The following is a 12,029-nucleotide window of genomic DNA, read 5'->3' as shown; positions in this document are numbered from 1 at the left end:
TTACCATCGGGGCTCCCTCCCGCGATGGGGCAGGCAGGAGGGCCAAACTTTTAGGGCTCAGAGCAGACTCAGAGACAGGGCCAAAGAGGTCCATAGGAAAGCACAAGGAGTTGTGGAGGGAGCTCAGGGCCAGGGATCAACAGGAGGAGGCACGGCCGCCCCTCGCTCCCCTGTGCACCGCTCGCCTGAGTGGCAGACGTGCGGGGGCTGGGGACCCAGAGGGCTGTCACCTCGGACGTGGTCAGCGGCGGCGTAGTGCGGGAGTAAGGGCTGCTGGAACCTTAGCGCCCTCCTTCCCCAGAGAAGAAATGGGCAAGTTCGAGGCCCGGTTCGCACGGAGGGCGACAGGCGCGTCCTGTGGGCGCGGGGTGAGGGCAGACACACTCGGAGCCAGAGGGATCCCGAGTCTCGGGGAGAGGCGTGGGCGGCGGGGCAGGAGGCAGGCTGGCCCTGCGGCGTGGACACCCGGGGAGCTGCGCGCTCGGGGAGCCGCGGGGCAGGGGTCGGCCGCTCTTCTCCGCGCCCCGCACGCCGGCCCCTTCCTCAAGCGCACAGGCCCCCAGGCTTTCCCTTCCGTCTTAGGCCTCTCCCTCCGCGAACTCCCGGGCCCGCTCCTCTCCTCACGTCCTAGCCGCCCGCTGCGCCCCAAGGGCCGCGTTCCCTCCACGCCCTCCGCATCCCGCCCTCTTGCGGGTCCCTCTCTCCGCTCCTCCATTCCCACCCTTTCCCCCGTCCTCGCCTGCGGCTCCTTCGCCTTTCCACCGTCTCTCGGCGTCTTCTCTTGCCGTCACCTCCCATCCCGGAAACTTATCCCGACCGCGAGTACCCTCGCAGGCACGGGTGTTCCCCGCGGGGTGTGCGGGTCCCAGCGCCGCTTCCCGCGCCACGAGCGCCCCGCCCAGTCCCTGGCGCCACTCGGAAGCCCCGGCCGCGGCACCCCTTTCGCCCAGAGAGACTCCGCGGGGACCGCGGGCCGGAAGCGGGCTGGGGGGGGGGCTCCCTTCTCTGTAGCGGGTTCCTCCGAGAGCGGGGAAGCTGGGGGACCGCGGACGGATGCGGGCTCCGCGCCCCGCGGGCTCCAGCGGAACCGCGCACTCCACAGCGCCGCGGCGAGTCTGCGGGGGCTGGGGGAGGCAACAAGTGACCGCACTTGCGGGGATCCCGGCCCCTGCGGCTGGGACCGCGGCCAACGCACCCCTGGGGAGGGGGCTGGCGGGGCGCCCCGCTTTGAGGCGCCGGCTGAGGGAGAGGCGGGGCGCGCTGCAGGAGCGCGGGGACCGAGCTCTCCCAAGTCCGAAGCCGCCGTCCCCGGCTCCTCTGGCACCCGCGCCACCAGCACCATTTCAAGGGCTGGGGGGCTGGGTGGGGACGGTGCGGAAGCGGACCCCGCGGAAGCGTTCCGGGACGTGGGGTGACCGGGTGTGCGAGCAGAGAACGCGCTGCCTATTTCCCCGGGGCCTCTCCCACGTCCCTCCGCCCGCGGACCTGGCCGGGCCAGGAGAGGAGGGCCCAGCCTCCCCAGCTGCAGCGGATTTGGGAGACGAGGGACACCGGGGCTCCCAGCCCCTCACCGGCTTTCCCCCACCGCCCTCCCCGATTGGCTGTGCGTCCCCAGAGCCCAACTTCAGCGGCCCCAGACTCTGTCTGAGCCCCAAGGGAGCCTGAGCGCCGCGACCCGGCGCGGGAGGGGCGGCTGCGGGTCCCCAGGGTGGCATCTCCGTGGCCCCTGGGGGAGGGGCGCGCACGGGGTCGGCCCCCGCAGCCGCGGCCAGGCCCGGCTCGGCGCGTCTCGCAGCCGCGGCTCCTCTCCGCCCCCCGCCCTCCCCTCCCCTCCCAGCGGCGGCCTCCCTCCTCCCCCCACCGCCCGCCCGCCCGCCCGCCACCTCCCCCCGGCTTCTCATTCCTGCCACTAGCGCGCTCGGCGGCTCATTCCGCGGCCGCCGCCAGCTGAGGGGAGCGTCGCGGGCCGAGGAGCAGATGCCGCCGCGGGGGCCGCTCGCAGCCGCCGCCGACTTGTGAATGGGACCGGGACTGGGGCCGGGGCTGACACCGGTGCGCGCGCCCTGCGCCAGGGACCGACGGCCCGGAGGTCGCGTCCACCCGCGAGGGCCCCAGGTGAGGCGCGCCGCGGGTCCCTTCTCGCCTGAATGGGGCTTCCCGGAGTGGGGAGCAGGCTCTTCTCTGGAGGAGAATGTCTTGGCGCGGGGAAGGTGGGGTGGGGGCTCTGGTGTCTATCTCCAAAGGGATCCCCCCCCCCCGCCCCAGTGCGCAGCCCAAAGGGCTGGGGGCCGAGAGAAGATTTGTTGGGAACACGGGGAGGGAGCAGGGAGCCAGCGGTGGGCGCGGGCAGAGCGGAGTGCAGAGGCGCCAGATGTGCGCTCCGCCGCCCGCGCCGCTCGGGCCTCCTCTGGGTCTGCGCCGAGGCCGCGGCACGGGGGGTTTGCACGCGGCTGGGGCTCCAGGCTGCGCAGTCGAGTCCAGGACACGTCGCCTGCCCCCTCGTCTTCTCTCTGGGGAAAGTCGTCTCCCGCGCGGTGCCCGCCCGTCCGCGCCGTGCCGCTTCCCCGAGAGCCGCTACAGGACCGTGCTGTGCGGGGTTCCCACCGGGTCCTGCCTGCTGATGCCCGCCGAGCGCTCCCCGGGGCTCGGTGCCTCGGGGCGAGACTGCCGGGAAAGCCCTGTCCATAGCATGGGCCCGAGCGTGAGGCGGCGAGTTCGCGCACTTTCCTCGCGGAGCTGCGCTCCCGGCAGCGTGGGGGTAAGGTCCGCCAGCCGCGCACTCTCGGCTCGGCTCCGGCCTGCGCTTGGCGGAGCCCGCCGGGGCCACCGTCAACTTTGCGAGCCACACCGTCCCCGGAGCCCGCGCCTGCGCTCGGAGCGCGCCGAGCCTCTCCAGCCCCGGCGCGCACGGCCCCGCTCCCGGAGCCTGGCCGGGGACTAGGAGTCCGCGGGAGGTGCGGGGAGCCGAGAAGCGGGCGGGATCGGGGGTGGGTGGGGGGGAAGCACGGCCTCGCCCTGGGAGCCAGGAATCCCCGGAGAAAAGTGGGGTCCTGGAGGCCCGCGCGGCGCAGCTCGCTCAGCCGGTTGTCGCCAAGGCCCTGCTTTCTAGCCGGGGCTCGGGACGCCTGCCTCTCCCGGGTGAAAGGTTTTCTGGATGCGAGAAGAAGCCCTGTTGCTTTTGCTGATAAATACAGCAGGAATTTCACGGGCCACCGCGCCGCTACGAAAGCTTCGCATCTTTTAATTATTTAATAATGCCGTCGCCGCGGGGTGGGAATGAGGGGGTCGTGCCAGCAGCCCTGCCGCCCGAGGGGGTGGATTGCACCCAGAGTCTGCCCTTCCTCTTTTCCCTAAAGAAATCTCGTCCGATGGCTCTGCAGTCTGTCCTGCTCTCCTCTCCCAGTCATCCCTAGCCTCTTCGGAGGACGCACTGAGTGAGTTTTCGGTCTAATCCCGGGAAAGGCACGATGCTGAAGCCGGCGACAGGATGGATCCCTTTGCTGATCGCTGGGGCTTGCCCCAGGCGCGCAGGGTTTTGCGGGGTGCCCGGGTTGGTGGGGGATGGGCTGGCAGAAGTGTTCTCAGGAGCGAGGATTCCCCAGCATCCCACCAGCATAGCCACCAGGCTGGCCGCTGAGCGCTAGAGTCTGAAGACGGCCGATCTTTAGGAATCCTGGAACGGTTTTTCCTAGGAGTGCGGAGGCGCAGACGCCCGGACACAGAAGGAGCCCAACCCCAGCTGCGGCAAGCGGGGTCTTCTTCCTGTAGCACAAAGGAATAAAAGTTACACAACAAAAGGACGGACTTGTGGCCAATACCAGAGGGGCTCCGAAACCCCAGCCACTCCAGTCCCTAAAACACAGGCTCGGCGTCCAAGTTTCAGAGTTGGCCACTGGGCCCTGGAAGGGAGCCTCAGCTCAGACCCGAACTCCTTCCTGTACAAAGGGATGTGAGTGGTTCTCAGTAGAGACCAGGGCACGGCCTCTGGGAGGCCAGGAAACTTTGCTGCAGTGGCCCTTAGCTTCCCACCTTGCTTTCGAGACCGTGCAAATGAATACACGGAACATCTTTTCATTTATTACATACAATTATGACTGTGATTATTTCAGTTGATATTGTAGTCTGCATAGACATCATTTTAGAACATTAAAAAAAAAAAAAGATGAAGCAGCTGGCTTCCCCACCTCTAGAAGGAAGAAAAATGCATGGGAAGGATTGAAATGGGAAAGTCTGGTGAGGCCCAGACATATAGACGTATTCAAACTGGGTTTATTGCGTATTAGAAAAATAGGCTTTTAAAACTGTTCTAATTGAAGTGCTGGACCATCTTGATAACACTGCAGAGTCCCCCGTTATGTTCAGCATCCTTATCAGAACACCAGACGGTAAAATTGCTAGAAGCCTAAATTCTACTTTCAATTAAGATGCAATCTTTTGTTAATTTGAGAATTTTTTAAAAGTTACAGCTCTTGTTTTTTGGACCCAGGATGCATATTGCCCTTCCCCGGTGATGGCTGTGGATGTGTGTGTTTGAGTGTTTATTTTGGGGGGAGGGCAGAGGGGGAGATCCATGTCGTGATTTGGGGGAATACGGATCAATTTCATGCTCTTTTATTGCACTTGTCTTCATAACTCATGGTTTTTCTTCCACTTTGAATAGAATTACATGGCTGCTTTGTAAAGACTCTGGTTTGGGGACCTCATATGGGAAACGCCATGGCTGTGACCTCAAGGCCTGATTTATCACGCCACAGCTACACTCCCAGGAGCATAGTGGGCCTTGGAGCCTTGCCTGTGGAGGCCTGTGACTTATGAAGTTGACAGTTGGTGTAAACTTTGATCTGTTATATTTAAATCTATGTTTTCAAAACCGTCTAAACAAGATCTCGTCTTCCTCCTCCGTTCTCAATACATTACCGTAGGTAGATGGTCAAGAATAATAATTATTTCATTTGGGTTTATTTTCAAATATTGATCCTTCTCACTTTGCTCATAGGCATACCTCATATGAATTAATGATAGTAAAATAGTGGCCTATGGAGTCTAAAAGTAGGCAGCAAACATTTCTTCTTCAGCCGTCAAATTTGCAGGGTGACTACAAATTCTCGACTTTTTTTCCTTTTTAGCAAATGTGAGCACTAGGTAAATTCACTAGCCAATGATTCAAGGGATTCAAATGTGTTTGAGACGAACCTCCCCCCCCCCCCCCCTTATAAAACTGGTTGTGGTTTCACAAAATTTACTTAGTCTATCAAGAACCTTCATTCTGTATTTTCCAAGAATTGGGAGTTGTCAGCTTTTCTGACTCAAAGGATTCGTCACACACACGGTATATATTTTTGGTCCATATAAATGTGTGATTTCCTTGATTAAAGAAGAAACATCAACCAGTCTCTTAAAAAAAGAAGAAAGATGCTCACGCTCTAGGAAGTTGGGCCTACTCTGACGCCCCAGCGGGAGCAGCAGGAAGCTGTTCCTTCAGGATTACAGCGATAGCCGTCCGCGGCCTCCTCTCGGAGCAGGAAGGACTCAAGCAGACACTCCAGGAGGGGAATTAGACATCTCTCTGCCATAATTTTACCCTGACATTGAAAGCTTTGTGCGTCTCTGGAAATGGACTCCTTCGCGGAAGATCGCACTTGTGGCCACTAGAGGGCAATGGCGCCCTTCTCCAGCTTTGTGCATGGGGCCCATCTGCTTTTGAGGGCGCCGTGAAAAGCGGTTTTGTTACCATCAGCCTTGTCTGGTCCTCTCAGGAGAAAACGAATTCAATCTAGCTGTGGTTCAGGCTACTACTTGAGCAGTTTGTCAGGATTAGCATCCTTCTAGTGGGGAGATGCCAGTACCTTCCACCTCTTCTGCCTACCTCGGAATTCACTAGAAAGTTAGGAAGTCTTATAACTTCAGATTGAGCCCCCATGGGGGCTGGACTGCAGGATAAACGGGATCTGGGACGATTTTCTGGATTTTTTTTTTTTCTGGCAGAAAGAGCCTCACTCTGACTCCAAAGTGAACAGAGTGAATAAAGAAAAAATATTAATGACACTGCAGTGATATGACTGCCTGTTCTTTCAAGAGGTTTTGAAGACATCTGCAAGACATTTACAACTTGTAGGGAAAAAAAAAATAGCAGTTTGAGCTTTGATAAGCACTTTGGGGGATGGAGTTGCCATAGAAGAGTGAATGTTTTACCTTGCAACCATTCTTGGTATCGCTGTAGGAAGCCTAACTGAGGCAGAGTGTAAAGTTTAATTCAAGATAGGTACTCAGGCTCAGGAGTTTAATCATTTGATTTTTTTCCTCCTCCATGATACAGAAATGATGGCTTATGATTAAAGTGTGTAGCTCAGGCTGCACAAATTTATATTTGTTCCTGTTGATATGTAACTGTTACATTTGTTACCTATGTAACCTATTACATACATGTAATATGTTACTGTTGTATATCAATTTCAGAGTTCACAAGAAGAATTATGCCATACTGTAATTCAGAGGAAAGCTCCAATAAAAATAAGTACTGTCTTAAGTGGATATGTATTTGTATGTTTCCGACTGAGCGCAGTCGCCCCCTGGCCATTCTGCGGTGGGGCTTCCTGCAGCCTGAGCTCTGTTGGAACGCGCAGAAGGTGATGAAGAAGGACTCAGTGCAAATGGCTTATGGAGGGTGCATCAAGTAACGCAGAGGAGAGTAGGACAAAGCGTGTGTGAACCAGTGCTCTCCTACACTGGACATTTTCACAAAATTCTATGTGCTTGTGAATAATGCATGTTGGTTGAACCAGAGGCAAAATTCCATTGTTATTTGGTTTAATTAGTCTTCAGACAGTTGCAGAGTTTGGGGATTCTCATTGAGATAAAGCTTAGAAGCCGTGCAGTCCCAGGTCCCTGCTCGGGCGGAGAACTGGATGCAACAGCACAGTGAGTGAGACAGGAGCATGAGGGCGAAGAGCGGGCAGGCAGGAAGAAAGAGGCTGAGGGTGCTTTTCTCATGGCGGGACAATGGCTGCTCTGTCCCTGTCTGTCTGTCTGTCTCTCTGCTGCTCTCCTTCTCTCATTTAGGGGCTGAAGCTAGAAGTTTGGCTATACACAGCTTTCCAGGCCTAAGGAAACAGTGGCCACACTCTCACTCCATGTGTGCTGGCCGTGAGTACGCTGCAGACAATGTCTGTGAATGAGTACAGACTCCTTCTCAACATTGCCCGGTGCTGGAAGGCGCAAAAGCCTCCCTTTCTCCTCCGCCACCCCCTTAGTTCCCAGAAATCCTGCTGCCGTAGCCCTCTGCCCTGGGTTGATTGTCACAAATCAGGGTTATCTCTGCACATTCAATTCTCTTGAAGAAAATGGCTTCAGGCCTGGCTTTGTCCCCACTGTGACAATCACCAAACACAGCTGCCAAGTGGTAATGGGAGGCTCCTCCCTGGTCCTGGTTTTGAGGCATAGAAATCTTTTCAACCTGACCGACCGAGGCTCCGTCCGTGAGTGCATTCTTGTGGATTTAGAGCGGGGTCCCTGCCACGTTTTCTTCCATAACAGGGCTGGACAGGGCTCACCAGGTTACTGGGGGCCCATCCTAGCTGCAAGTCCTGGGGAGTGTTTTACTCATGGGTACACCCTGGGCTGTTCAGGCTGCTTCCCATCATTCGCGAGGCTTGGGCCAGTTGTTCAGCTCTGCAGGCGTCATCCTGAGACAGCAGGGCCGGGAAGAGGATCAGGCGAGTGAAACCAAGGCACATTTTGATTTTGACTGCATTGAAAATTTTGATTTTTTTTGCCAGATTTTTCCATTAATTTTAATCTTAAAAAACACATTAAATATTATTTATCTTGATTCTCGAGGTTGGGTTTTTTTTTGTTGTTGTTATCTGTTTCTGTTTTGTACTGTGCTTACCTTATCCAAGTCCTGGTCCTGCCCAGCTGTTTAATCCTGCTACATTCCAGCTCTGTTGCTTCCAATGTCTGTGACCGAGAGGAAGAGAGTCAGAGGCCTCCTCTGTAAGAAAAATAAAGGGGGCGTGGGGAGATGGGACTAATAACAATATCTATGTCCTAGGAGAGTGATGAAGATAAACTGAGAACTTAGTGCAATGTCTGGTGCAGGATGGGCGCTCAGGCAACACCGAGATTCTGCTTCCTGGGCTACTGGGAAATGTAGTGATTCCTTTTAGCAAAGATTAGGCCAAAATTCCTGCATTGAACAGTTGCTGCTCTCAATTAGGGATGAACAGTTATTAGTGCTTGCCTTTCTTGAATGACTGCATAAGTTTAAATGACCCATCCCTTTTCCATTTAAAATATTCAACAAGCAGTGGAGATGTTGGCTTTGGAGGTAATTACTGCTTTTTGAAAAGCACCTGCCTCCTTTGTACCTTTGCATTTTTCCCCCTCTGTTCATTTGTCCTAGGGGTTGCCTGGTAAGTTACCCTGAGGTTATGTCTGGGGGAGTTCACTAAGCTTGCAGTATGAAGACGCTCATCCCCTAAAAGGGGCTCATTGCTATTCCCAGCATGCTTAAAAGATAATTAGTCTCTTGATAAATTGTCTCCTTACAAGGCTGCTCCTGTTTGTTTTGCAGGTCAGTGTGGTTTGGGATTTTCAGGGGTTTGAGCAGTGACAGTTTTAACTCATGAAGAGACCTTTCTGAAGTACTCCTTGCCTTGCCTTGAGGTCTTGCCCAGACCCAGGCAAAAGCACAGCGATTTGGTGTTGTGTTAGGAGCCCACACCCTCGCGTGCCCTTAATGGGATCACACTGTTTTCCCACCCAGTACTGCAGCCGGTCTTTGCTGTCCAGTGCTCCTGGATCCCCCAGTCGGTCCTGCTCTTTCCCGTCCGTGGCCCCCTTGTGTCATCTGTTCCTTCTCCAGGCCAGCGCTCCCTGCTGTGTGTGCCTAGCAATGAAGGGGAAGGTCTGCTCGGTTTGTCTGATATTTTGAATATGATCAGGCCCCCAAACTCATGTATATGTTTAAATCTCAAAGTCATGAGTTGGGAGTAGGATAATTAAAACTTAATCCACTTAAGGCATCTGGGAGGTGAGGCCCAGCAGGAGGAGCATGCCCTTGGAAGGTAGTTCTTGGCAGAGGGTTGGTTATAAAAGCCTGTTTGGACTCAGCAGCTTCCGTGGCTGTCCTGCTCACCCTGTGGTCTTCTACACATGCTGTGCCCTTGCCCTCCACTGCCCTCTCAGAGGCCAAACCAATGGAGCCACTCAAACTTGGACTTGAACCTCTGAATCTGTGAGCTCAATGGACCTCTGTTTCCTCCCTAAGCAGCTTGTCTCCCGTATTTCACTGTAGTAACAAACAGCTGACTAATACAGAATGGGTGAGAGCCAACTTCCTAGAATCCTACTCTAGAAATACTGTAAAAGGTCTGGGGGAAAATGGAATTAAAATGTAAGCGTATGTTGGTGCTAGCAATTTTGGAATCCGTGCATGGTTTTTTCCAAATACACATTTTCATGGAGTTGTTGAAGACCCTCATAAGCATAAAACGGCCTACCCAGTACCTCATTTCACCCCAGGGAGGGAGGCACTATCACCTCCATTTTCCAGAAGGTAAAACAGTCCTCTCAGCTTACTAGGCAGAAAAGAATGGAGGGTGGGTTTCCACACCTGCTCAGGCACCAGATGCTTAGGCATTTCCCACTCTGTTTGGTGCCCCTCTCACAGGCACCTACCTCTCTGGCTGCACTAGAGCAGCAGGACAGAAGAACGGAGCTGACTGCTTCGTCCTGTGTTTCTACACGATCCCAAATCTCCCAAAAAGGAGTTTCTGAGATCTTCAGATCGGACTCCCTTCCCAGCAGGTTTTCCTTTTGCCAGTAATCCTACAGCATTCTAAATGTCCTGATGACAGCCTGCTAACTACCTCTCGGGGAACCTGGGAGGTGAACAGGTGATTCATTAACTCTGTTCATTAAAATGCCTCATTTTAATGAAGGAGGAGCTAAAATAGACCTCTTGTGTCATTTGCTCCCAGTCCTCGAACTTTCTTCCTCCCATGACTTTTTCCTTCTCCTGACAGCCCTGCAAATGTCTGCAGCTGGTATTAGATCATAATTAAAATCAAGTGTTTATTGAGCTAATTTCAGACATTTACAGGACATTCTGTATGATATGAAACCTACACAACCTATGAGCTGGGAAGATTTTGGTCATCAACTTATCCAGAGTAAAACAGAGATTCCCAGTGTTTCACGGCTTGTTACTGGTACAGCAGGGATTCAGACCCTCGTGTGGAAATCAAAGATTAGCCACCCTGCCAGGCTGTTCCTGCCATTCAGTGCTTCAACAGGTCTTCGGAGCCACAGTTTACAGACCTCTCACTCTCATCACCCTCACTCCTGCTCCACCCCATTTTGTCACCAACCATTTCACTATGTGCTGTGCTAACCAAGAATCCGTGTTGCAGACAGTCTAACCGCTTCAAGCGAGTGGAATCCCTACTTCCTGTAATGATGACTGTGGACTCCTTTTACAAAGTAGAACAGTCAGGAGTCAGAGGTCTAAAGTCATCAACTGAACACTGGCTATTTCTGTGCAGCTTCATTTACAGGTGAGGGTCCAGGGACCGGGACTTTCCCAAGATCACACGTAATTTAGGGACAGATGAAACAGAACTAAGTTCTCTTGCCTCTTAATTTAATCATTTTTACTATGTACAACCAAAATTGTGCTTTAAATGGATGATTTTTTTCTTTGAAATTTGAAAGGGAATATTGAGAGAGAGAAGGAGAGAGAGAGAGAGAGAGAGAGAGAGAGAGAGAGAGTTTGTTTTCTTCCTCTGGCTCACTTCTCAAATGCCCAAAATGCACATGGGCCAAAGCTAGAGGTCAGGATCCCAATCCAGGTCCCCACATGGGTGACAGGAACCTGACTGCTTGAGCCATCACTACTGCTTCTAGAGTTCACATTAGCAGGAAACGAATCAGGCCTTGAATCCAGGAACTTTGGTATGACATGTAGGCATCTTAACTGCTAGGTCAAATGCCTGCCCCTAATTAATTGTTTTTAATAGATGTACCTATTAAATATATGTATATATGTATATATATATATACACACACACACACATAGAGTTCAACTCTATCTATCTACCTACCTACCTACCTACCTACCATGTCCTTGCGGAGTTAAGTTGTAATACATAAGTGGTGCCATCCACACCTGGTTCCTCTGCAGGATATAGTCTGTGGTTCTGCCTGTTCAGCGTCTTGAAGTTGGTGATTTTCTCAGCCTGATTCTTTGATTTTCTTGCCAAGATTGTGTTGCCCAGGGTCTACTTCTGTTGCTTTCAACTGAGAAACCCAAAGAGGCTTTGTTTCCCCACAGATCCTTGCAAGATTATGTGAGTCTTTATCCTTGCAAGATGTTATGTGAGTTTGAAAGTTCATGGTCAGTCCAGTGTCATTTGATATGCCCTTTGATGATATTTTGTAAAATACACCATTTAACCCTAGACTTAGCTCTGTCCTGCTTTTTAGTCACCTACCATTAATACCTCCACTCTGAATCTCCACAGAGACCAGAGTGAGAAAAATGTCCTTACCTCCACCCCAAAGCCTGCACAGGTGCCTCTGGTGGGTTTTGATTTGGAATTTATTTCAAGCCCGTTTTGTTGTAATTAAAGTATTGAAAGGCTCTGAGTTGTGCACACAGAACTGATCAAATCACAAGGGCCTTCCCTCTGGGAGCTGACAGTATCAATAATGCAGCAAATACTAAGTCTTCCTTTAAAAGCACCAGGATAACACATTACATCCTGAAAATAAAGTATAAACAAACCAGGCACAGGCAGAAGTTACATGCAGTTCAGTGATCAACAATGGTTTAGGGAAGGAATAACAGAATCCCAATGCTGTGTGGTACAAGGGAACACCAGAGACTACACAAACCAGCCACCAGGTGATACAGTCGCTGTTACCATATCCTGGGGATGGCCGTGACATCACGTTGTGGCATTCTTTACTTCCTTTAGCAAACCACTGAGTTAGTGGGAACCTTCACTACTGTTGAGTCAAACTCAAGG

At 53.3% G+C, this 12,029-nt stretch overlaps 1 protein-coding gene across 1 annotated transcript in view; it reads left to right on the top strand.

The window, feature by feature from the left end:
- Window positions 1–1,953: 1,953 nt before the first annotated feature.
- The window catches only part of CDH11 (cadherin 11), a 163,770-nt gene continuing 153,694 nt past the window's right edge, over window positions 1,954–12,029 (top strand). Inside the window, exon 1 of the mRNA XM_062177383.1 lies at window positions 1,954–2,115. The gene's annotated coding sequence lies outside the window, so the exon portion shown is untranslated. The remainder of the gene's footprint in view (window positions 2,116–12,029) is intronic.

Source organism: Lepus europaeus, chromosome 19 (genome assembly GCF_033115175.1).
Source record: "Lepus europaeus isolate LE1 chromosome 19, mLepTim1.pri, whole genome shotgun sequence".
Lineage (NCBI taxonomy): Eukaryota > Metazoa > Chordata > Mammalia > Lagomorpha > Leporidae > Lepus > Lepus europaeus.
Note: the sequence above shows the minus strand (reverse complement) of the source record. Positions and strands in the feature narration are given on the sequence as shown.